The sequence below is a fragment of the Papio anubis genome, chromosome 2, assembly GCF_008728515.1.
Source record: "Papio anubis isolate 15944 chromosome 2, Panubis1.0, whole genome shotgun sequence".
NCBI lineage: Eukaryota > Metazoa > Chordata > Mammalia > Primates > Cercopithecidae > Papio > Papio anubis.
In genome coordinates, this window is record NC_044977.1 from 183,907,232 (window position 1) to 183,934,701 (window position 27,470).

Genomic DNA, 27,470 nt, shown 5'->3' on the forward strand with positions numbered 1-27,470 from the left:
TTCACTGTTTTAGCCAGGATGATCTCGATCTCCTGACCTCATGATCCACCTGCCTTCACCTCCCAAAGTGCTGGGATTACAGGCATGAGCCACCATGCCCACAAAATTCTTAACATAGAATTGATGGAACTAAGTGAATGACACTTTTAAAATTTGACAAATGTATATCCAAGTCATGCATGGAGAACATAGATCTATTTACACTCCCAGCAATAGTGTAGTCTATGAATGTTTGCTTCATTATCGCCTTCTGCTACAACTGTCTGAAGTTCTGAGGAACTCTTCGAAATTATTATAATTATTGATGTGCAAGCATTTATTATTTCTACTTGGTTTCAATAAAAATGATAAAACTAAGTGATACTACAAAATAAATAACTTATAAGTAATTTCTATTTTACATTGCTTGAATTTTTATATTTCTTAATAAACATAAGTTTTCATAGAATTATAAGTAGGTATATATATAGAACACAGCATTATTTTATATGAACATTTCTATAAAATGACATAATGTGCACACTTGACATTTTAAAACTAAAAAAATCTTTAAATCGATATAGTGATCCAGGATGTAGATATCTTGAGTTTGGTGAGCCAGGTCTCCATATATGAGTTGTTTTCAACGTGACTGGAATTAACAGGTTAGACAGTATGAACTCTTTCGGAGTTCCTACTACACGCTACTGTCTCACGTTTAGTGGTGCTTTGTATGTCATTGGGAGCAAAAACAACCTCCATTATTACTTTTGATGACAATTTTTACAAACACTTTAATTTTTACAGGAATTAACATCTCATTTTTTCTCAAACTCCCAAATCCCTATTTTTATAACTTACTGTGAAAGTCCAAAAGGAAATGAAAAGCTAAAGGATGTATTAAAAAATACAGTTGATTTTTGAACAACACAGGTTTGAACTGTATGGGTCCACTTATATGCAGATTTTTTTTTTCAATAAAAGTTACACCCAGAATGCCTGCCTCTCCTGCCTCTCCCTCTACTTCTTCCACCTCTGCCACTACTGAGACAACAAGACCAATCCCTCCTTTTTTTGCTCCTTCCCAGCCTACTCACGTGAAGATAATGAGGATGAAGACCTTTACGGTGATCCACTTCCACTTAATAAATAGTAAACATGTTTTCTTTTTCTTATGATTTTCTTACTAACATTTTCTTGTATCTAGCTTACTTTATTGTAAGAATATAGTATATAATACATATAACATACAAAATGTATGTTAATTGACTGTTTATGTCATCAGTAAGGCTTTCTGTCAACAGTAGGCTCCTAGTAGTTAAATTTTATGGGAGTCAAAAGTTACACATGGAATTTTGACTGCAGGGCATCAGCGCCTCTAACCCCGACATTGTTCAAGGATCAATTGTTTAGTTGTATATTTATATGTACATTTTAAACTTTGATTATACAACTAACATATGTTGGATGTAAAAAATTACAGATTCGAAATTAAAAAGAAGAAAGTTTAAACAACTCCCTATTATATCATGCAGAGATAATGCTCTTTATTGAATAGTTTCCAGTCTTTTCGGAAATGTATACACACTGCCCATACTGCTTTTATAACTCACCATGATACATTGTGAACATAGTATCATGCCAATATGCTAACAAGTACATAATTTTAAGTAGCTTTCTAGTATGTGCCAGGAACAGTAATATGCAATTATGAGGAAGATATGGCCTGGTCCTCAGGGATCAATTGGGGAGAGCAGGAAAGAACAGACGCTTTCTAAGCTCTGGTGTGGTGCTCTTTCTCCTGGTTTATTTTTATTACTAGGTAAAGCTTGACTCCTTAGCATTTTTGTTTTTACAGTCCCAGGACATTTAAATCTCAGTTTTCTTATACTTGCCTTTAGGTTACAGTGTCCTATTCATTTACTTTTGATCCATGGACAATTGAGAGTTTTTAGTATTCAGTGAGTCCCTGTATGGCATGGTAAAGCACAGTTCTCAGAAGTTGTGGAAGACAATCTTTCCAACAGCAGGTGCTCCAGTGGTGCTACAGGTAGAAATGGATCCTGGCTTTTGGGGACAATGGTCTCCCTTGTGCTTCAGTGTCCCTGTAGTAATAAGGGAACTCTCTCATTTCCCAGAGAGCTTTCTGCTCCTTAACACCTGCTGTGATCTGTGCAGACATCTGTGAGGCAATTTGGGTTCTATAGAGTAGTAAGGTTAGACTTAGGGAAACAAAGTATGTGACCGAAGCCCTGCCTAGAAGAAGCACAGCAGAGCCAGGATAAAGCCTAGGCTTTGTGATGCCAGTACAGCTCTCTTTCTATTCTTCCCCAGCTCCACTGAAGGCATGGCTGACGTGGCTGCAGAAGGTGAATGCGTCAAAGACATCAGTGCTCTCTGCTCTTCACATGCACACACACACATACACACACACACAAGAAACACATGTGTGAGTACCCTCACATGTAAACAGGCAATCTAACCAAAATGCTCCTAGGCATTCTGTAAGTACTCCCCACCTGGAAGGATCTGTCTTGTCTTGCAGTTCTTGCACCACTGTTTGGTGTCTTGACCACCCAAAGCAAGAGGCCACCTCCAGACAAACCAGGATTCCTTTCCCTGGGATTTTCCAACCCTGCATCACATATGCCCCTGGGGCATGCTTTCCCCAAGCAGGCAGGGTCAAGAGACTCAGTGTGATGGATCTCAGATAACAAATGTACAGTGAGCACCTCTAACAAGCAAGATGCTGAGTTAGGCTGTGAAGAGAACTCTGCCATGATATAATATCTACCTGCCAGAAAGCACTCCGTAACAACTAGAATAATATTATGACACTAGATGTGTCTTGTACTTTATGATTCATAGGCATTGTCTCACCTGACCCTGACAACAGCCCTGTATGAGAGACATAGTCTTAATCACATTTAACAGATGAAGATGCAGAGGTTCAGAGAGGCTCACTGACTGGGCCTACATTAGATAGTGAATATTATACCTTGAACCTAAACTCCAGGTCTTCTGACTCCAAAACCAATGTCCTCACCCTCTCAGACATCGACGTCAATATATTATGTGATTCTTGGTTCTCAATGTGAACCATGAGGAGAGTTTGGTGAATGTCACTTAACAGGTGAGAAAACTGATCCAAGAGGTAAAGAGAATTAACCATGATCACCAGGGGCCTCTGGTTCCAAAACCTAGTCGTCCTTTCTCATCACTCAGTCCCTGCTGTGGAATAGCGCCCCAGAGAGCAGGGGAGTGTGAACAAAGAAAGACTAACGAAGATTCAAAGCAGACTGTGTGTCCCTAAGGGGGCTGCAGACAAACTCTTTGGGTACCTCTGTTAGAAACATCCTGGGGAGCCCCAGCTCCTGCCCAGCATGTAAGTGTAATGTGTGTTTTGAGGCCATGTCAACTTCCTGTGTGGTGTTGCTGTCTATGATCTTCCTTCTTGTCTAGGCCAGGATGCCATTTTTTTGTGACCAAGCATAGAGCCCGGCTTTAGAATGCCCAACTGTTGTTCAACAGTGTGGTTTCTTTAAAGGAAATGTGATGAGAATAAGGTGGGGAGGAAGTTGGTAAGAAAGGACAGAAACAAGCATACATACGGCCATTGTCTGTTGCTTGATCTTGAAAAAAATTATATAGCATTTTACATGGATCCCAGCCTTGCTCCTTCCACTATGTACACAGCAGAGTCTCACCTTATACTCCTCATTTTAGAGACTGGTGGGAAATGAAAGACAGGCAGACCAGTTAGGCGACTATATTGCAGAAACTCAAATGAGATCCAATGGGGACTTGAAAGTGACATTAGGGTCAGGATATAGACATGTACTGAAGAACCAACCCAGAGGAAGACTCAACCAGTTGTACAGAATGGATGGTGGAGAGAAAGAAAGTGGAGGAGAGAAGCTTAGCATGGCCTCTGGGTTGCTCACTGAGGCATCTAGGCAGGTGAGCGTGTTATGGACAGAGCTAAAGACTACGGGCAAAGAGAAAGTTTGGGGAGAACACAATGAGCTTAATTTTTAATATATTGAGAGAGCACATCTGGACGACATTCTTATGAAGGTGACTACAGGGAAAAGTGCTCAGAAGTGAGGTCCTCCAACTCTACCCTAAAAATTCACAGACCATGGCTACGTCAACCATTAGTCACTGCAGGCCTAATCAGGAGAGATTTGGGAATGGGGAAAGAGTGGGCTGTGCTTATGGAACTCATAGGGAATAAAAGAAGGTTTTGAGAAAGAACAAATAGGCTTCCCTGCTTTTCTTATAGCCCATTATTTTCATGGATTGTTTGTTAGGCAGCCCCAGTGTCACATTGGAAGTGTCATACTGGAATGACTTGGAGATCTTGAGTTAAAAGACCTAAATTTGGTGCAGTAAATTATTAGTGGTATGATGTGGGGAAAAACACTTAACTCCCCTGATCTTCCTTCCTTATCTATAAAATGATTGTCTTGGGAAAATGCTGTGTAAATTATAGCAGGCTATTTATGGGTAAATTGTTAGTTTAATATGTCATACCAATAAGCAACTAATTTTGCAACTAAATTAAATGCATACCAATTTGAGAAGCTAAAGCTTTAAGAAGGAAGTATTAACAGACTGGAAAAACCCAGTGAATTTTTCAGACCAAATTATAGGAGACCCCTGGAGCTCCAGCATCCTGTAGAGATATCTTTAGGGAAAGGAAGAAGCAAGAATGGAATCAGGGGATATCCCACCAGCGTTTTCACCCCACCTCCAGTCACAAGCAGTGGTGATGTTTGTCTGTAACATGAATCGCTACACTCCTGTGGGTGCTATTTTTGCTGCTCTGGCACAGATATATGCCATATATTCTTGGGTCTTATATAGCGTTTAGTTTGTTACCTTCTTGGGCACCAGCTGCTTAGCATTCCTCAACATATAATCACTTCAGCATCAACTCTTGATGTTACAAGAAAACACAGGTTACAGACTTCAATTGAACCCAAATGACTGTTGATTGAGTTCTTTAGACTTTCCAGGCATTAGACTAAACAATGGGGATACAATGCTGAAACAAATAGGCAAGGTCTCTGTCCGCATAGAGCTTTTATGCTACCAAAATTCAGAAGTGGAAGAGATCTGGAAGAGATTTTCTAGCTCCCAGAATTTTTTGGAATGACATTTGACTTTGTCACTTGGAGCCTACACAATCTTGTTTTTTGTTTGTTTGTTGTTTTGTTTTTGAGATGGAGTCTTGCTCTGTCGCCCAGGTTGGACTGCAGTGGCATGATCTCTGCTCACTGTAACCTCTGCCTCCTGGGTTCAAACAATTCTCCTGCCTCAGCCTCCCGAGTAGCTGGGATTAAAGGTGCCCACCACCACACTCGTCTAATTTTTGTATTTTAGTAAAGATGGGGTTTCATCATGTTGCCCAAGCTGGTCTCAAACTCCTGTCCTCAGGAGGTCCACCCACCTCGGCCTCCGAAGTGCTGAGACTACCGGCATGAGCCACCGTACCCAGCCTAGAACCTACACAACCTTGAACAAGTTTATGTCACTGTAAAATGAGAATGATAATAAAAAGAAATAGCCACCCTCCTCATGCATACTGTGAAGAAACAAATGAGGATGTGCATTATGATTGACAAAGCACTAAACAAATCCAAGTTATTAACAGTGAAATATACTTAAAAAAAAGAAAAGAAAGGAAATAAGGAAAAGTTATATTCAGTGCTTATGCACATATCTGGAAAAAATACTAACTGCTTATCAAAATATCTCATGATGTTTCTACTTAGTTTTGTCTCTGTTCACACTGGTATTCAATTACTAGACAACTAGACAATAAATCAGTTGAGATGATAATATTAAATTGTGCAACATAGGCCAATATTACTTTAAATAAAGGTGGAATATGCTTTCTGTTGGTGTGCACATTACAAAAAACCCACACAAAATACAAACACATATGCATTGGAGGTCATTGCTCTCATTTTTACTTTTATGAGCAAAGTACCCTAATGGGTACTAGTGGGTTTCCTATTATGTATATGTTTCATAAAGCTTCTGCAATATAGTCTCGAGTTCAGTGGAGAATTCTAATGTGAAAAGCCTGGGATCAGACTGAAAGGTGTGTGGAGATAAGGAGAGGCTACAAAACAAACAATAACATTTGTATTCAATGACAATCTGAAGTCAGATGGTAGTAACTACTCTTCCTTTCATGGACAAGGAAGAGTAGTTGTTTCACGCAAAAAAAAAAAATGCACATGCGTAAATATATTTACAATAATTTTATTTCAAGTATCTGAAAAATAAAATGCATGCCTTTCCAACAAATAAATATGCCTTATTGAGAATATTATAAATAAGGACATAGATTTCAATAATTTTGCAGTCATATTACTAACATATATTTTTCCATTTTATGCTGACATTTCTGGTTTTGGAGATGAGAAATAAAATCTATAGGTATGTTGTTAAAAGCAAAGGGCAGGAGGCATTTGCCAAGTATGTTCTAGTGCCAGGCATGATGTGATACATATCTCATTATCTCATTAGTCTTCACCACCATACTCTTTCTCGTCTAGATCTTCAGGCATGCAAATCCCTATGCCCAGCACATTTCCGTGGACCCCTTCTGCTCCCTTGACAATACTTGCTCCTTCCTACTCCACTCTTCACCTGGATGGCCCTTCCCTTCAGGATTCAGCTTGGGCCCAACTTCGCCTGGATTATCCTGCTCCTGTTTCCTCAGGAGCCAGCCGGTACTTTTCTGTGATGTGTTATTACAGAATAGAACAATAGACTGTGGTTTGTTTCTCATATCGAAAGGCAGGAGAAAGGGACTATGTTGCTTTTTCACTGTTACGAGCCCAGTATGCAGAGCAGTTCCCACAATATTGATTGAACGAACAAACGAATGAGTTGTTGAGTAAGCTAAGTATTATTAGCCCCAATTTTCTGATAAGAATATGAGACTCAGAGTAGGTTAGTATGGTATCAAACTGCTGGTATATGATAGATCTAGTAGGTCTGGGAGTTGAAACAATGATCTGACTTGCTGTCTCAATTACTATCAACAAGAGTGGGTGAACCCTGGAGTTCTAATGCTGGTCCTGTCTATCTCCACTTTGTCAGTCTGTAGTAAAACAAACAAAAAAGGACTACCAGAAAAACAAAGGCCTTAAAGCAACCTATGGTGCAGGGACCAGAAAGTAACCTTGAGCCCAGGAGCGCCCAGAACCTCTACTAAGGACAAATCATTGAGTTCGATGAAATTCAACTTGGGCTTTCTGAACATCTTCTGTGTGTTTCACCCACGCTGCCAGTTTGTAGATGGGCAGACACATCCTGGCCCTCCGGCTGCTTACAGACTCTTCTAGGGTGTTGAGGTGATGCACCAACTGGTGAAATCGTCCTCCAAATCAGGGGAGACCAAAAGTGGCATAGAGAGGCCCTGGCCTGGGAATCAGAAGGGCTACCTCTGCTTTTCTCTGCCCACTACCTTTGGAGAGCCACTTGCTTCTCTGTGAGAGTTTTAGTTTCCATACCTATAAAATTTGCAAGTAGACTACATCACGGCAGTCAGCAGGTCAGATCTGACCCTCAGATTTCTTTTCATCCTGCCGTATGTTATGGATTGAATTGTTTCCCTGAAAAATTCATATGTGGAAGCCCAAACCTCTTGTACCTCAGAATATGACCTTATTTGGAGATGGGGAATATACACAGCTGATCGAGTTAAAATGAGGTCATTCGGGTGGGTCCTAATCTAATATGACTGACGTCTTTATAAAAAGGGGAAATTGGAACATGGAAATGGGCAGGCTCACAGGGGGGAACACCATGTGAACATGAACACCGTCTACAAGCCAAGGAAAGAGATGTAGAGCAGCTTCGCTCTTCCCAGCCCTCAGAAGGATTCCTGCCAACACCTTGATCTTGGGCTTCTAGTGTCCAGAACTGTAAGACACTAAATTAAGCCATCTAGTCTGTGATACTTTGTTACGGTGGCCCCAGCAAATTAATACACAGTCGTGCTTCACCACATTCCTTGCCATTTTCTATTTTGTTCCACCCAGCTGCCTGGCCCATAGACCTTATCAGTGAGATTTTTAGACATTATCGTCTGTCATTTATGGATGAGACCATTCCAAAGGCCTCCTTGAGTGATGCATCATGACTGGTCCTGAATGTCTTTAATTAAATTAATTAATTGGTTAATTAATTAATTAGTTAATTAATTAATTTAAGACAGTCTTGCTCAGTTGCCCAGGCTAGAGTGCAGTGGCACAGTCTTAGCTCACTGCAACCTCCACCTCCTGGGTTCAAGTGATTCTCGTACCTCAGCCACCCAGATAGCTGGGACTACAGCTGTACATCACCACGCCCAGGTAATTTTTGTTTTTTTAATTGAGATGGGGTTTCACCATGTTGGCCAGGCTGATCTTGAACTCCTGGCCTTAAATGATCTGCCCACCTCGGCCTCCCAAAATGCTGGGATTGCAAGTGCAAGCTGCCGCACCTGGACCCTGAATATCTCAAATTCCACAAGAAGGTCTATTGCAGGACTTGGTAGACAAGACTGCATACCCCCAAGCCAGTGGTGTGCTGGAAAATGTTTCATTACCAGCTCTTGAGAGGATGGAGATCTCTCCTCTTGTGGTATTTGCTAATTTCCCACCACAGCCAATGTCAAGCTGCCGACATGACCTCACTGAAAGTAGATGGGAGGAGGGGAATGCCATTGGCTGTGGTAAGCTGGGAAGAGCAATTCTGGTACCATGGCCACCAGCAGTCCCAGTGCTCTATGGCCAAGCCCTGAGATCTTTGCACCTGATGGTCTTACGCCTGAGCACTTTACTTATTTATTTTATTTTGTTTTGTCTTTTGTCAGACCTGGTTAACAGGAAGTAATTGCCTGAGCTCTTTTAACCAACTGAGCTGAATATCAGGAAACTCGGAGTCCTAATCCAGTCCCTTTTATGACTGACTGAGTGAGCTGGGATAAAACTTTCTACCTCAAGGATCATCATGTGCCAAACAAAAAGGTTTAAAAACATTAGGAGCTTATGGGGTTGGTATCTTGGACTCCAAATCTCTGAGGGCAGTTGGAGGACAATTAAAGTAGGACTCCTGACCCATCTTCAACCAAAGGTGCTTTGCCTGTGTATACTTTATATGCTGGGACTCCAGATCAGGTTCACTTGGGAGGTGAAAGAAAGAGGTTCCACTGATTATTAAACAAAGGAGTGAGCGCTGAGGCCCCTTCAGCTGAAATATTTTCTATTCCTCCATGATTCCAGAATAAAACTCTCAGCCCTACGCATACACTTTAAGAAGGAAGCACAGAAGGGGTGATTGTGGGAAGGAGAGCTGGCAGGGTGACCAACCCCGAAGAACAAGGCAAGGGAGCCGGACAGGCCAAGAGCGCTGGAAGGGCCCCTGGGATGCTGCACATTTCCTAGCATGCTTCTTCTAGAAGACTCCTCCAGCAATCTCTGTGAAAAGAGAAATATTTTTACCTGCCCTTGGATGGCATTTAGGTCTGGGGTAGAAGGTGGCAGCTGTTTAACAGCCCATGGTAACACTGCACAGCAATTAGGGCAGGAAGTGAAGAAGGCTGTATCACACAGAAACTGCCAAGGTGGAATTGAGGTCAAGAGATTGCAGCTCCTCCAAATTGAATTCACCCTTCTTCCCACCTGGATGGCCTCTACCAGTAACTGGGGGATCCAGGGGAGCAAGAGGTGGTTTTCTAGAGAAGAGGGTCCTTCATAAAGCTGTGATCCAGCATGAGTGCTGGTGGGCCAGGGCAGGACTTTGGGAATGCCAGCACAGAGACCACTCCACTGCTCTTGGGAATCATGTGTCTAATGGCAATGTGGAGGGGAGGTTGAAGGGGAATCCCTGGGCTTGGGAGACCAAGTGGCAGATAAGAGGTGTTGCCTAAGTGACAGATCATACACCTGTCAATCAAGAACAGTGACAGGATGGACTTTGTTCTCGGGGGCCAGGTGTTTCATTAGGGAGTGCAATTTCACGCTTATACTTCTCTTTTTTGACATTTCTGACCTCTCCATAGTCACTGTGGGTTGGATCTGTGCTTGGCAGTTCCTCTGATTGAGGGAAAGATAACCTTTTCTTGCATGCTATATTTATACTCAGGCATGAGATAAGACTGAGCAAACGTCATCCCAGAAACCTCAGGCCACTTGAGAGAATTTCGATCTGTAAGTGTAAAAGTAGCACAATGTCTGTCTCTCTCTTCACACTTGGGCAGAGGGGTTTGAGGAGACGATGATGATATTGTAGTGCAGTCAAAGAATTTTAGGGCTAGAAAGGGCCTTGGAGATGAATTTTAGGTCAAAAAACTTAAAAGACTTATGTTGGCTCTACTTTTTTTTTTTTTTTTTTTTTCTTGAGACAGTCTTGCTCTTATTGCCCAGGTTGGAGTACAGTGGCACAATCTCGACTCACTGAAACCTCCACCTCCTGGGTTAAAGCAATTCTCATGACAGCCTCCCAAGTAGCTGGGATTACAGGTGCCCACCACCACTCCCAGCTAATTTTTTATATTTAGTAGAGATGGGGTTTCACCACTTTGGCCAGGTTGGTCTTGAACTCCTGACCTCAGGTGATCCACTCACCTCAGCTTCCCAAAGTGCTGAGATTACAGATGTGAGCCATCACGGCCAGCCGGCTCTACTTTTAAAATATCCAGAATCTAATCATTTTTCCCCACCTGCAGCTATCCTTCTGATCCAAACTTCCAGCATTTCTTCCTGGAATATTGTGATCACTTACTACCTTCTTCAACCTTTGCTTCTCTCTGGTTCAGCCCTGTGCCCCTTAGTATATCCTCAGCACAGTAGTAAAAATAATCCTCTTAAGATACGCATTGGATTATGTCACACCTCCACTCAAATCCTTGCCTTGGTATCCCATTACTCTTGGGAAAAAAACTCAAGTCCTCAAAATAGCCTACCAGGCCCTACAAGACTCACCCTGTATTGCCTCTTCGCACTTATCTCCCATTGCTCTCCCAGGTACCCCAGTAGCTGACCACACTGCTCCAGCCACACTGGCCTCCTTGTTTCTAGGATGTGCTCCTATTTTAGTCCTTTGCCCTCCCCTGGTACACTCTTCCTACAAACATATGCTCGGTTCACATCCTCCTCTTCTTCAAGCCTGCTCAAATCTCACCTCCCTCAGGCCCAACCTTGACCACACTGTTTACATATCAACCTGCAAGTCAGTACCTGCTCCCCACTCCAAATCTGGGACTTCTGCACCCCACTCTTCCATGCTGCTCTGCATTTTTTCCTCATAGGACTTAGCACCTCTGAACACAGCAGATAATTTGCATATTTATTGTATTGATTAATAGTTGCCCTCGCCTCCTAGGATGTGAACTCAATAAGGGCAGAGATTGTCCTCTTGTTGACTGAGGTATGGCTGCTGCCTAGTGAACCTGGTTGCTGGAAGAGAAGGTAACTAAAGAGAATGTTAACTTTAAACAAAATTATTTTGAAGTAGTTTTAAACTTATAGAACAGTTGCAAAAACGGTACGGAGTTCAAATGTACCCCTCATGCAGATATGTTAACATTTTATCATCACATTTCCTTTTGGAATGAATGTTTAATGATATTAGTATTCGCATGAATCATGATAATAGTAATGACACGTTTGGAATTCTCTAGGTTTGCAGAAGGCTTTGTTTTTTCCCTTCAAGCACTAGCCCACAGATCACTCTTTACATCTCCAAGATAGTGAGGGCAAAGATTACTGTACCCATGAACAGATGAGAAGAGTGAGGCTTATTCAGGTCAGGTGACATCTTACCCAAGGTCACACAGTTGTAAAGGGCAAGAGCAAAGCTGCGAGTGGAGCCGAGGTTTCCTCGCTCACAGCCGGGTACTGCTTCTTCTGCACCGTTTGTCCATTTTACAACCAAACTGTCTCCTCTGCTCTTGATGTCAGTGACTGCCTGGGTCAAGAGCGACTCTCTGACAGCAAAGATGGCAACTGCCTCACGTAGGCTGGGATGCTCCCCTGGACAGCTGTAAGTCACACTACAAAGGGCATGAGTCACCTGCATTCTTGCCCCTCTGCTGCACGTGCTTCCTTCACTCAGCCCCTCTGAACCCTGGTGCCCACAGTGCCAGTTGGGAGGTGGTGCTGCCAGCTGGGGCTGACCGCAGGGTCCTCAGGCACCCTCCAGCCTGGTGACTGAGATGCCATCTGGCACCCCCGACAGCTGCAGGGCCTCCAGCCTGACCCAGGAAGCAGGAGAACGGGAGCATGATGTTAACAGGTGGGGAAAGATTTCCCTCCTCTGGTCCAAGCACCATCACTTCCTAGACATAAAAGGTTCCTCATCCTGTCCAGGCCTCCATTTCATCAGCTTCAGAATGGAGAGAATAAACAGTTCTGAGTGATCATGATTCCTCTATCCTGAGTTTTCTTAGCCTGTGATTCTTATATATTCCAAGAAGAGGTCTGGAACCCTGATCCCCAAACAGGAAAACTGCCAGCCATGGGGAGCCATCAGTAGAGATGAAGAAGGGGCAAGAAAAGTCAAAGGGAGAGCAATCCGATGTAGCAGCCTACTAGGAGAATGACATGAGTCAAGACAGGTCAAGCATGTGGTCAGTGGTTAAAATTATTTACAATAACAGTGGTGAGGAGAGCATCTGTCCTCGAGTCTCGCTCTATTTCTGCCAGCCTGCCCTAAGTCAGGCCTTTGTTTTATCACTCCCGAAATCCTGCAGTAAGCTCCAGTGTGGTCTCCTCATCACCAATGTCTTCCCACTCCAACCTAATCTGCCTATTGCTGTTAGAGGAATTTTCCTAAAACACAGCTGTGTCACATGTACTTTTCCTGTTCAAAATCCTTCAGTGGCTTCCCACAACCTCCTGAGTTAGGTACAAATCACTCACCCTGGCAGTCAAGCCTCTCCATAAATTAAGTCCCAACCTATCTTTCTCACTGTATTCCAACTACCCCCTGACACTCGTCAAGTGCTTCAGGAAACCTGCTCTTCACTGCCCTCTAAATAGGTGCTGGCTGTCTGTCCCTTGCTGAGAGCAATAAGATAATACAGTAGTAAGAGATGGTATAGTAGTCATAGATTGTATAGTAGGAGTTAAGAGATCAGGTTCTGGGGCCAGAAAGCCTGAGTTTGAGTAGCTGTGTGGCTTTGGACAAGTTGCATGACTTCTCTGAGCTTCAGTTCCCTCATCTGTAAACACGAATTTAATAATGGCACCTCCTATAGGGATGGTTGGGAAGATAAAAGATGTAAAGCAATTGGTGAACAGTGAATACTCAATAAATATTTCTTATCATTTCATTGTTAATGTCTTACACTGACTATGTCCTCTTCATGTGATGCCCATGCCTCTCTCTGTTAACAGCTGCCTGCCAGCCTAATGAGCCCTTCCCCATTCCTCATCCTTCACACACCTTTTGAGACACTCCCTTCTTTCCCCTTTACAGTGGAGTAACTTGATGAGGCTTATTTTCCTACCCAACTGCAAAGTTCTTGAAGGCAGGGAGGAGCCTGTCTCTCACAGGTCTCTCTATCTTTCTCAGGATCTAGGACAGCACCCAGCACCTAGAAGGTCTCGGTGAGGATGTGTTCGGTGAAAGAATAAAGGAAAGAAATCACAGAAGGCTCAATAAGGAGTGAAGGCATGGATAAGCCAAGTTTTTGAGGGGGCATCCTGAAAACCTGGGGGAAGGGTGCCACTTCCCAAAATGGGGGACACGGGTGGGCTGAGCAAGCGCTCCGCTTTAGGAGTGCCTCTTTCCTCATGGGACAAAGCCCAGCTTGGAGCTGTTTTCTCTATCCAGGGCCCTGCTGTGCTGGAGCAGGTGTGATAGAAAAGCCCTAGATAAAGTGGGGGTGGGACAGAAAATAGAGGGAGGGGCTGTCAGACAGTGGACTCTATTCCAGTTTGCCTCTAAGTTGCTGAGGCACCTTGGAAGAATCAGCTGTCCTGGCATCTAAAAGGGAAGCTGGGCTAGAGTAGTGGTTCTTAACGTTGGCCCCCAGAAAGCAACATTGTAATCCCATGACAGCCTATTAAAAATACAGAATATCAGGCTGGGTGTGGTAGCTCATGCTTGTAATCCCAGGACTTTAGGAGGCTGAGGTGGACTTGAGTTTAGTAGTTAGAGACATAGGCAACATAGCAAGACTCTGTCTCTAGAAAAGAGAGAAAAATTAGCCAGGTGTGGTGGCACATACCTGTAGTCCCAGCCTCTTGGGAGGCTCAGGTGGGAGGATTGCTTGAGCCCAGCAGGTCAACGCTGCAGTGAGCAGTGATCGGGTTACTATACTCCAGCCTGGGAGTGAGGCCCTATCTCAAAAAAAACAAAAACAGAAAAATGAAATATCAGCAATAATGAATTAGCAAGTCTGGGGAGAGGCCCAGCCATCTGTGTTTTATCTAGTCCTCCAGAAGATTCTGAGGCACACTCAAGTTTGAGAACCACTGGGCTAGACCCACTGGGGCTTTCCAGGTTGGTTCCGTTTTTGTTTGTAACTGCAGTGGGCTCCGATTTTTTCCAGTGAAATCTTAGGCAGGTGCCCAATATGTAAGGTACATTAAAGCAGAGTCCCTCTGGTTGAGGGAGGGGCAAGGCCCCACCCACTCTGACTCTTCCTAGCCATGCACACTCTGCTCAGTAAGAATTCCTGGTTGCAAAGTTCTCAAGGCGGCCAAAGGGTGTAGATTTGTGCGGCTTGTCAAACTTGGCACTGCTGGTGGGATGAGCCTCCAAGAAAGCACCCCTGCATTGGCATCCTGTTCAGTGCCCCCAACAGACTCTGCTGTGTATCCAGGGGGCCAGGCACTGAGGCCCCGGATAGCCCTGTGTGAGGAGGGTGGCTGGGGCTCCCCGGTGCCCACCATGTAGACTTCCTGAGGCAGGGCAAGGCAGCCTGCTGAACCACATTTGTGGATGTGGGGCAGGAGCTGCCCTGCATTTTGGGGAGGCGGCAGTCACACTTCATTTTCACTCTGGCTGCTTTTGGAGACAATATGGCACCACTCAGATTTTTATATCCTCTTTTTCATGAAGCGCAGCAGATCGTGTGAAGCAGTCAAGAGGCCTGCGGAAATATTCATCTGGACCCACAAATTCACTCTCTCCGCCTCTCCCAGTCCTGCCTATGTGGACCGATGAGTCACTTGATTTTCTTTTTCATTTCTCTTCCTGAAGTGAAGACGATGGGGAGGAGAAGCCTGAGGGCTGGGAGATGGGATGCTAGGGAAACCCGTGGGTTCATAGAAGAGGCCACACTGTTGGAGAAGCAGAGGGAGACTAATTTGAGGTCTGTTGTATACAATACATGATGGCTATGAGATTCTTTTTTATTGTTATTATACTTTAACTTCTGGGATACATGTGCAGAATGTGCAGGTTTGTTATGTAGGTATACATGTGCCATGGTGGTTTGCTGCACCCATCAAACTTTCATCTACATTAGGTATTTCTCCTAATGCTCTCCCTCCCCACCACTCCCCACCCCCTGACAGGCCCCAGTCTGTGATGTTACCCTCCTGGTGTCCATGTGTTCTCATTCTCCTATGTCCATGTGTCTCTATCTCCTTCAGTTCTGCTCTGATCTTAGTTATTTCTTGTCTTCTGTTAGCTTTTGAATTTGTTTGCTCTTGCTTCTCTAGTTCTTTTAATTGTGATGTTAAGGTGTCAATTTTAGATCTTTCCTGCTTTCTCCTGTGGACATTCGGTGCTGTAAATTTCCCTCTAAACACTGCTTTAGCTGTGTCCGAGAGATTCTGGTATGTTGTGTCTTTGTTCTCATTGGTTTCAAAGAACTTATTTATTTATGCCTTAATTTCGTTATTTACCCAGTAGTCATTCAGGAGCAGGTTGTTCAGTTTCCACGTAGTTGTCCTGTTTTGACTGAGTTTCTTAATCCTGACTTCTAATTTGATTGCAGTCTGAGAGACTGTTTGTAATCATTTCCATTCTTTTGCATTTGCTGAGGACTGTTTTACTTCCAATTATGTGGTCAATTTTAGAATAAGTACGATGTGGTGCTGAGAAGAATGTATATTCTGTTGATTTGGGGTGGAGAGTTCTGCAGATGTCTATTAGGTCCGCTTGGTCCAGAGCTTAGTTCACACCCTGAATATCCTTGTTAATTTTCTGTCTTGTTGATCTGTCTAATATTGACAGTGAGGTGTTAAAGTCTCCCACTATTATTGTGTGGGAGTCTAAGTCCCTTTATAGGTCTCTAAGAACTTGCTTTATGAACCCGGGTGCTCCTGTATATATTTAGGATAGTTAGCTCTTCTTGTTGCCTTGATCCTTTTACCACTATGGAATGCCCTTCTTTGGCTTTTTTGATCTTTGTTGGTTTAAAGTCTGTTTCATCAGAAACTAGGATTGCAAACCTTGCTTTTTTTTGCTTTCCATTTCCTTCGTAAATATTCCTCCATCCCTTTATTTTGGGCCTACATGTGTCCTTGCACATGAGATGGGTCTCCTGAATAAAGCACATTGATGGGTCTTGACTCTTTACCCAATTTGGCTGCAAGATTCTTTAAGGGCAGAGAATTGAGGCCAGATATTATCTCCCTGATCGGAGGTAGCATTTGGGTATGCATGCCTTACCCAAGAGCAGGTATCATCCCAGTAGCAGTGGGTAGGAAGTTGTGTTGCGTGGGGAGAAGACAGGTCGGTGCCAGAGCACATAAGTTGATGTGAAAGTGGCCATCTTCCTAATACCATCCCAGGTTATGTGTGCCTCACGCAGCTGGGCAGAAGGAAATCTCCGTGGTCTGGGGCACCACCCAAAACCTTTATGTAACAATATCATTCTCAGAAGGAGAGGAAGTACCATGCTGTGGGAAGGCATTGCTCTTTTCTCAACATAGAGAGACCTCTTCTCTTGGTCCAGGTACTATGGAACATGACCCACATATGTTCACATCCCTATGCCTTGACTTCTGCATCTGAAAATAGGGAATAATAATATCAACTCACTTCTTTTGCCTGGGGACACTAAAAAAGCACATAAGGCAGAGTTGATCATATTGGCATTTTCCATTTGTCTAATATTACCACTTAAAAGTGCTTCATGTTTGTTACCTCATCTGATCCCCCAATCAACCTGGTCACACACTATTATCCTTGTGAGGAAACTGTGACTCAGAGAGGTTAGAAGTTCTTTCAAGGGTCACGCAGCAAGTCAGTGGTGGCCTGTTTCTTGATTCCCAGTTCATTGCTTTCCTCTAGATTCTGCTAACTTCTCATCTGTGAAATGCAGACCATTCAAAAGAAAGATGACTCCCAGTTGTGTCTTTTTTTTTTTTTTTTTTTTTTTTGAGACAAGGTGTCGCTTTGTCATCCAGGCTGGAGTGCAGTGGTGCAATCTCAGCTCACTGTAGCCACGATCTCCCTGGGCTCAAGAGATCTCCCACTTTAGCCTCCAAAGTAGCTAGGACTACAGGCGTGCCACCACACCTGGCTAATTTTTGTATTTTTTGTAGAGACAGGGTTTTGCCATGTTGCCCAGGCTAGTCTTGAACTCCTGGGCTCAAGTGACCCACCTGCCTCGTCCTCCCAGAGTGCTGGGATTACAGGCGTGAGCCACCGTGCTTGACCGTTGTGTCATTTTTGTTCCTTGTTGCCCCAAACACTTGCAACCTCAACGCATTATACATTTTCCCCTCTCCTGGAACTCAGCCCTTTCTCTCCGTAAAGACTGGCTTCGTGTTTCCTTGGGATACGCTTGCAGAAGACTTGGCTGTGGCTTTTGCCCTATTTATTTCTCGGCTCAGAATTCCTTAGGATTCCATTGGGCTCATTCCATTTATGAGTTCTCAGCTGGAGTCAGTGGGAAACATTGCTTTCCTGTGGATTCCAGAGAGTTTGACTCCATGACCTCTAAGACTGTTCAAACACTGCGATTGTGTGACTTTATAATCTAGAAAAAAATTTTCTAAGGCATTCCCAGGGGTACTGGGCTTCCCAGGGGAATGGGATCATTTCATATGGCTAGAAGTCACTGAGCTAAGATCCAATTGAGAAGTGTGTGGGCTCAGGCATGAGGCAGCTCTGGAGCTGGGGGCGTCTTCCCATAAGCTCACGTAATGGAAGGCCCCTCACCTGTCTCTGAATTCCCTTTTCACCACACTTCTGAAATAGGGGTGGAAACAGCTGTCTATAAAATGCTTTGTGACTAGGCAGCAGGCGTTGTACTGTGGCCAAGTTTTACGGAACAGATGAGCTTTGTCTAAACCCATCTCCCTAGGCATTCAAGTGTGGAATATTTGGAGAAATACAAAATGCTATTGCTGGAAGGGGTGTTTTAGCAATGATGAAACCAAATCACCTACTCTCCTGCCCTATATACTACTCTCAAGGAGGGATCGTCCAGATGAAGTTCTTCCAGTGACAGCAAGCTCACTACTCCAGAAAGCAGCCTTTTTCTCTGTTGTGTATCTGTCAGGAAGCTCTGCTCCATAATGAATGGGAAACATATTGCTTTTACTGTGCACCCTTCTTCTCTAGTTCTGTCCTCTAGGTTCCACTCTCACTTCCACCACTTTTATAGGATGGCACTTGAAGGTAGCGTTAATAACCATTCTTTCAAGGGAGTCTATCGTTTTTGTCTGGCCAGGTGCGGATGCCACATCTAGGGAAGGTGAGAAAAGGGGCATGGAGGCTTTGGGTTTTGCCTTTCTCTCTTCCAGCTCTAGAGAACTATGAATAAGACCCTCTCTGTATATCCTCACATCCCTGACTCTAGTAGGTACCTGCCCAACAGCCTGTTTTACTGTGCAGCTTATCATTAGAGCACTTTCTATTGTACCTCTGCATAAGAACACAGTCAAATGTTAATAAGAATATTTTTTAAAAAAAGGAAGGAAGAATTAACTGACCAAGCAGAGGATGGAATGATTTTATGATGGTTTCAGCACTGAGGCGGAAAAGGAGGATGCTTGCTCTGGCGTGCACACCTGTGGCCCTTGGAAGGAATATTTATCACAGATGGACTGGGCTTCCGTTTAGTCATCTAGGGATTAAATGCCTCCTAGTCCCTCCCCTGCTGCGAAGAATGCTCAAGGCTGCACATTTACACAGAATGGCATTTCCAAAATACCAAAAGGGGGCTATTCACTCTATGCTCATAGTAAAGAGTTTCTAATAGCTCAAATATCTGACATTCTAGGACTCATTTTGTGTTTGAGGAGCAGAATGGGGAAACAGCATGGGACTTAAGTCTCAAAGGTTGGGGCTGGGTACGAGCTCTGTCACTTCCTGATGACGTGATTATTGGCCAAGTCACTTCACCTCTGTAAGTCTTAGTTTCTGAATTGGTAAAATTAAGAAAGAGAAATTCCTAAACTCTAGTGTGTGTGTTTGTTAATTTCAATATAAAATGAACTAAAATTTCTTCTGTAAATGACTTTAATTACCACCAACATTAAAATGGTGTATCCAAAAATCCTTCTCAAGTCATTCAAGGTTTCAGGTGTAAGTTCGAAATAGAGTAACAGCTCTTTAATGCACTCAGTGTTTTGCGATGTCAGAATACATAGATACAAGTTTGAGATTTTATCAACTAGCCATTACATATTAAAGAGTAAGATAACTCACAAGTGCTTTCATAAGTATTGAGAAATGAAATCTTGTCTCCCATTGAAGTTCGAAATCTTTATAATCTATTGCAGGCCCATACTAGAATGTAGTGTGCTTCTCGGGACACCAGGAAATTTCAAGTTACATGATACCCAACCTATGACCTTTGTTTTTCCCCACCCATTAATTTATTCTTCTATCTATCCATTAATTCATTCATTCAATAACCATATTTACTTTACTAAGTCTCTGCTATGTGCCGTGAAGGATCCAGTGTGGTTTCTCTTTAAAGAGCTCTTGTATAGTTGTGGATATGAGACATGTACACAAATAACAACAGTATATGGCAGAGCGAAATAAATGCTATATGATATTTACCAACAAGTTGATGTGGAAACTTAAGAGGGAAGCAACTAATTCCATCTCCCTAGTAGTAGAAAGAAGGGAAGGGTTTAGTGAAGACTTTATCTATTCAGAGATTAAAATTAAATGAAAACACACCTACAGTGATAGAGTATGAGCATTTGCAGCTCTCATGGGCTTGTTTTCTGGATTCCTCATTTCCCAGCTCATTGACTTTGAACTGTTCTCTACTCCTCAGCTTTCTCATAATAGCACCTACCTCCTAGAATTGTCAACAGTGTCCAGCATGTAGTAAGAAGTCAATAAATGTTAGATGGTATTGTTTTCAGTAAAATTTCTAAAGGCAGCAAAGGAAAGCAAAGGTGTTCCAAGCAGAGGGAACAGCCTGAGCCAGGTCGCGTGGTTAGAAACTTTCCAGAGAAGATGACTAACCCTATGTGTTTGTATAGTTGAGTGTGTGGGTCATCATGGAATGGGGCAGGATTGGTAATGATTGGAGGTGTGGCTAAAGAAGTAGGTCACTGATATTGGAAGCCTAAGAAATCCTATCTTGGTAGATCAAAGATTTCCGAAGTTCAGCGTGCGCTCTCAGAAGGGTGTGCAAATCATAACAAATTTTCATTTATGTTTACTTTTATTTTTTAAAAGGGAAAAGTTTAAAATTACTATTATTTCATATACGGATTGAATATGGGATCCTTGTTAGATGCCTGTTCACACAGTTTCTTGCCCCATGTCCAACTAAGGCTATTCTGAGGGAGGGGTAGAAATTTTATGCCCTAGAGGGTCTGCGAGCTACCCACATCACCATTCTTAATTATCTAGTCTCATGGGTTTATGGATTTTTATCTAGATTTAACTGAATAAAAAGCCATGGAATAGACCAGTGATTTTAAAAGATTTCTGCAAAGAACTTGTGGATTGAGAATAGCACTTAAAGTGAACACAAGCAAATGACAAGAAAATGGCAGAGCTGACTTTTCCTATCCTTGCTTTCTTTCAGCCACATTTTGAGGAAGATAAAACTAATGATGACCTGATCATATATAGCAAACAGTAAACAAACAAACAAAAATCAAATTTTCAGGAAGAATGCTTCAAGTATGGATTTACATTCACTATCGTTAATGGCGAGCCCTGTCTAAGGTGTGGATTATGCCCTGAGATAGTAGAAAAGATAGTAAGATGTCATTAAGAATAGCAGGCATTTTAAAATACTCTTTATTTCATGTTCATGTCTCCTGTTATACTTTCTAGTTTTAATTTGTTATTATGAAGTGCATAATCTGTTGGCATGGTTCTACACACAGGCACACACACGTACCATAAATCTATTGAGGTGCACATGCCAGTCTTTTTCAGCATTAGGGTTACATATTTAGAGAAATTTGAAGATTGTTGATTGAGGTCATGGGAAACTGCTTTTGGAAGTTCTCGAGCAATAGGAGATATGATTGGAGCTGTGTTTGAGAGTGATAAACTTCATCACAACTCCCCCCACCCCACCCCCAGAAAAAGAAAAAAAAAAAAAAAGCATTGCACAAGAAATACAGAAAAGTGGAGTCTGGGAGAGAGCTGTTAAACAGCTTGACTCCTCCTTCTCCAAAAATGTTGTTTTCCCTTCCTTCCTAAGGACCACTGACCTCCTCCAACCACCAACAAGAACTATTGAGATATATTCTACGAGCCAGGCCTTCTGTGGCTGCCTGCATGGGAAGAAGACTGCCTAAAAATATTCCTTAACTAATTTCCTCTCCTCTAGGTTTCTTGCTCTATTACAAGCCAGTTCTAAGGATCCTCAACTTTGACTTGCTATTTGAGATTATTGGGTGTGTCTTGTGATGTAGACATTCCAAACTTACCTGTTTAAAGAAGGCAGACTTCCAGAATAGCCAGAGATATGGGCTCTAGAGTCAGACAACCTGTCTTCAAATCCCAGCTCTATCAGGTATTATTATGCTCACCTTGGGCTACTTTCTTTCTGCCACAGTTTCCTCATCTGTAAAGTGAGAATAATCATCCTATCTGTGTGGCAGTGGGTAAGAAGTAAGAAAGATAATAAGTGTATGTAATCCCAGCACTTTGGGAGGCTGAGGTGGGCGGATCACGAGGTCAGGAGATCGAGACCATCCTGGCTAACACGGTGAAACCCCGTCTCTACTAACAATACAGAAAATTAGCCAGGTGTGGTGGCGGGCGCCTGTAGTCCCAGCTACTCAGGAGGCTGAGGCAGGAGAATGGCGTGAACTGGAAAGGCGGAGCTTGCAGTGAGCCGAGATTGCACCACTGCACTCCAGTCTGGGCGACAGAGCGAGACTCTGTCTCAAACAAAACAAAACAAAAAAAGATAATGAGTGTAAAAGACAGAGTTAATTCCTGGCATAGAAAAAAATTCCCAAGGAATGTGAATTCACATCATTACAAAGGAATGAACTGAGACATGGTCTGAAGGGCCTAGGGCAGAAACGGGTAAGGAGGCTTCCAGGAATGCAGATCCTTTAATCTCTTTAAAGCAATATCCAAACAGAAGTCTAAGCCTCCACGGACGCTGGCATGCTCAGGGAGGCCAGTGAAGGGGGCAGAGATGGCTGCCTGTGAGTCACCCTCTCTCCTTGACTCATCTGTCACCTCTGTTATCTCTGGCTATTGCTACAGTTTCTCCTGAGAAATTATGAAATAAACGGCCTGCATGGTAACGCCTGGGTGAATAGGTGAATCTCGGGCATGTGGCCAACTCTCCATTCACTTTAAGCATCCTTGGGCTTAGTGAACTCTAGATGATCAAATCTCTTTTATCAAAAGAGAAAATTATAACAAATTTAGTTTAAAGATCTCAGTTGGCTTCATTTGCAATTCTAGAATCCAGCAACACTACATTCCGTAAAACGAAATAAGTGTCCCAGTGAACGGAGCAGAAGAGATTTGCTTTATAGACAGAGAAGGGCCAAAGAAAGCAGGAGCAAAGAACAAAGACTGTATTCGTTATTTTTAGACAGAACAGTAGAAAAATAACTGATTGATTAACATTATGTTACTTCAGGATGCCTTTTTTTAAGGTTGTCTTAAAAAATTTTGTTTATTTATATGTGTTATTTGTACATATTTATAGGGTATACGTGATGTTTTGTTACATGCATAGATGTGTAATGATCAAATCAAGGTATTTAGGGGTCTATCATCTTGAGTATTTACCATTTCTATGTGTTGGGAGGAACATACCTGTACCCATTAACCAACCTCCCGTCATCACTCTGCCCCACACTACCATAACCTCTTCCCAGCCTCTGGCCTCTATTGTTCTACTCTCTACCTCCAGGGATCGAAGTTTTCAGCGCACACACGAGCGAGAATATTTGATATTTATCCTTCTGCACCTGGTGTGTTTCAATATCATAATGACCTCCTATTCTATCCTTGTTCAGCCTACCTTTTTTGTGTAAGGATTTAAAAAGGAAAACATTATTATGCCAACTGAAGATGTCAACTGGCCTGTTTGGGAAATTGGCTGTCTAATTCTTCTGATTCTCCAGACAGATAACAACTTAGCTTAGATTTGGTGATGTGGAATTATAGCATGGATGACATCATTTTGATTTTTTACTCCGGTCTGTTGGGACCTAGTGCAGGAGTGTAGTCCAAAACAAAGGCCTTATATAATTTTTATTTAACACCGTTAAAAAATGCTAATAATCACATTCAGGAGGACTCAGAGAAGCAAACCTAACACTCTGAGGCCCCACAGTGTGAGGCTTACCTGAAGATCAAAACTGTGGTGGGTGACAGGGTAAACCCTGCCTATGCATGGCCATACTGTTTTGTGTGCAGGTATAAGCAGAGCCTGGAGGAGGGGCAGCTGATCATGGCAGCAATCAAGCCATCACACCAAAAGCTCTGCTTGTGGATACTGGGCTGAAACAGTAATTACTTTTGCACCAACCATAAATATCCTCTGTATTCTTTTCTGCCTTTTTTTTTTTTCTTTGACAGGATCTTGCTCTGTCACTGGCTGGAGTGCAGTGGTATGATCTCAGCTCACTGCAGCCTTGAACTCCTGGGCTCAAGTGATCCCCCCACCTCAGCCGCCTGAGTAGTTGGGACTCCAGTTGTGCACCTGACTTGCCTTTTCTACTTCTCTCTGTCCTTCTAGTCCCACCTTTGGGCCCATGAGAGTATCCCTCTCTTCTGAACCTCTGTGGAATCATAAACTCTCAACCATATTCTTAGAGCACACATATCTTATCTCCTCAGCCTACAGTGTTCTTGAGGGTAAAGATTGTGCCTGACTGCCCAATGGGTTCCTCATGGGACCTAGGTCAGTTCCAGGAAGAGTGGGTGTATAGTAAGTGCCAACGCCAGTGCCCACGCTCACATGGTTGCCTACCTTTTAGCAAGAGCCAGTGGGACAGGTTGGTGGCAGAGCCCAAGATGCCTTGGCACAGACCTAATTGGTAAGAGACAGAAAGAGCTGATGGCCAGGAGCCCAGCCTTATCCTACCTACGAGTACACTCCTTTCACAATCACTGAAACTGTGTGTCATCGAGGCTTTTGCAGATGGGAAATTCCTTGAAGTCAGACAATAGATGTCTGAAGTGATCAGGCTTTGGGGCAAAAAGTTATCTCTGCAACTTATTTGTGTAAAGATCTGCAAACCAGAGGTTCATTGTCAGGAAGGAGAAAAGGCAAAGGACGCTGTGAACCAGTTGGATTTGACCAGGAACAAACCAGGAAACTGGAACACTGAGCTAGTTAATTAGTGAATTAGTGAGTTACTAAGTTAGTTTGTTTAAATGAGGGAGAAAGACTGTGATTAAAAATAAATTAATTAAAGGAGGTAACAGCCAACAATTTCATGAAGTTTTCATCTCTTTTAATTCAACAATCCCACTGTTAGAAAATGACTGAAGACAAAAAAAAAAAATGGCAGAAATGTGGCCAAAGAGATATTGATAATAGAAGTAAAAAGTAAATTGGAAATAACTTAAAAGTCCCCCAAAGATTTAATGATTTTTGAATGCTGATATAAATTATAATATATCCACTAAAGTAAGATTTTAAAGTCATTCGAATAGGTCATTATAAAGACCACATTGGAATTACTCATGTGTGATGCTAGGAAGGAGATCAGAATGCAAAATTATATTTATGCTGCACATCCAACACTGTGAAAAAAATATGCTTTTTTGGAAAAGACAGGAAAGAATGAAAATAGATGATTTGTAAAGATAGTAAGCTTGTGGGTGGCTTTTTATTTCCATAATCATGGTATTATGTTTTTGTATAATATAAAAACTTGATGTTAACCAGGCACTGAAAAGAATAACACCTTAGCATTAAAGGCATATTGCACCCAGCAGCTGTTTCAGAGAATTAGACATTAGACGTGGCTCTTTTTAATACTCGCATCTTCAAACACGGGTCCAGTTTATATTTCTCTCTCTCACTGGTAAGAAGTTTGAAATTGCATACTTGAAAGACAGAAACACTGGACAGATCCCTATAGAGGTAGGGATAGATACAGATGCAGGTATATGTTTAGGTATAATTTCCCTTGATAGACTTTCTCTCACACATCAAATGCCTCATGCAAAATGAAGCCTATACCTGAAGACCTGAAAAGATTATGAATGTGGGGGAGTTAAATGCCCTTCAAATGCATGAGAACTTACAAATCAAGGGGGATCACTTTTAAGAGAAAAGACCTCTGGTCTTGTTTCAAATGTTTCCCAGACAACCAGAGCCCAGGTCTCTGTGTCACTTAGTTCTATGAGTTAGTTCGGATAAACATCTCAAAAATTAGAAAACCCAGATATTTTGGGGCTCACAGAAGATTAGTGGTCTGTATTCTCAGTAAATACCAAAGTCAATAATGAGAAAGAAATCATCACAACAAAAAACAGAAAATGTTCCTTCTCTATCTTTAATGACCCAGATAGCTGTCTGTCGAAAGTCCCATTTCTCTAGCTCTCAGAAGGAAATTCCAAGTCTTTTCTGAAGGGTTCAGCACCAGATTACCCCTTGCACCCATTTGCCTGAGAGAATAGCAGCTGGAATTGTTGATGAAATTATTATAACAATCCTTAGATTTTAAAATGAACCATAAATCTTATTTTTTACTTTTGAGCAGTGTTATGGGTCACATATGATAAAGCACCACTACCACGGAAAATGCTTCTACAGTACATCTCTATTACTTCCATCACCACCATTTACACAGGCTGTTAAAGTTCTAGTGCCCACAGTATTTCTTAACTTTTTCCATTTTTTAAAAATGCTGGAATATAATAACAAAAACTAAAAACAATATATTGCTCAATTTGCTCAAATTTCTCTATAACAGAGAGAAATTTCTCTATTTTCTCTATTTTCCAGCTGATCTACAGCAGCTGGAAAATAGTTATACAGTTAATTTGGGGATTACTTATACACGAATCTTGTCTCTGGTAATCATGCCAGGTATTTTATTTTCTTCTATTTTACTGGGATATCACTTAAATTGCATATTTGACATTGTAGTTTTCTAATTCTGATGATTTTCTTTCTTTTTTTCTTTCTTTCTCTTTCATTCTCCCCTCCCTCCCTCCCTCCCTCCCTCCCTCCCTCCCTTCCTTCCTTCCTTCCTTCCTTCTTTCCTTCCTTCCTTCCTTCCTTTTTTCCTTCCTTCTTTCCTCTCTCTCTTTCTTTCTTTCTTCTATTTTCCCTACCCTTCTCTTCCCTTCCCTTCCCTTCCCTTCCCTTCCCTTCCTTTCCTTTCCCTTCCTTTCTTTCCTTCTTTCTTTCTCTCCCAGGCTGGAGTACAGTGGCACAAACACAGCTCACAGCATCAGCATCTTTGAAATCCTGGACCCAAGTAACACTCTCACACCAGCCTCCTGAGCAGCTGGGACTACAGACACTTACCACCATGCCTGGCTAATTTTTATGTTTAATTTTTAGTAGAAGGAGGTTTTGCTATGTTGCCCGTGTTGGTCTTAAGCTCCTGTCCTCAAGACATCCTCCTTCCCCAGCCTCCCAGAGTGCTGGGATCATAGGCGTGAGCCAGAGCACATGACCTGAAAAGCCATTTTCTTTGAATTAAAAAAAAGAAAAAAATATTTGAAAGTGAAAAAGCCAAACTTTGATATGTTTGGTTATAACATTTTTCTAATAATATTAACAGCAAACAATAATTCATACTCAATAACAGGGCATAGTGTAAATTCAAATTTTTTTTTCCACCAAAGACTGTAATTCAATATTTCTTTGAGGATATTCTACTGTTTTGCTTATTTCTTCTAGTGCATATTCTATCTTGTCTCTATTATATCAAATTGCTTTCATAGCATTCTCCATCCTATGTTCAAGAATGCTTGTCAGATCAAATATGATATTTTTTTTTCAGGATGCTCTATCTTTGGGCAGATCCCCAAAATACTGAATATAATCTTTGAATTGTTCCAAATGTAAATTCAGTTAGCACAATTGAGGCTCATCTTCCAGTAACAAATTTAAATTACGATCCATATATAGTACAAAGAAT

The 27,470-nt window shown here is 42.3% G+C and overlaps 2 long non-coding RNA genes across 2 annotated transcripts in view; one reads left to right on the forward strand and one right to left on the reverse strand.

Annotated features, from left to right (window-relative positions):
* The first annotated feature begins 1,229 nt into the window (after nucleotides 1-1,229).
* Nucleotides 1,230-26,885, forward strand: LOC116273856. Its single transcript, XR_004182354.1, has 3 exons — nucleotides 1,230-2,348; nucleotides 6,552-6,728; nucleotides 26,740-26,885. It is a non-coding gene; the product is annotated as an uncharacterized LOC116273856 (long non-coding RNA).
* LOC116273857 overlaps nucleotides 15,046-27,470 on the reverse strand; it is a 37,572-nt gene continuing 25,147 nt past the window's right edge. The window contains exon 2 of the long non-coding RNA XR_004182355.1: nucleotides 15,046-16,958. This is a non-coding gene — a long non-coding RNA (uncharacterized LOC116273857). The remainder of the gene's footprint in view (nucleotides 16,959-27,470) is intronic.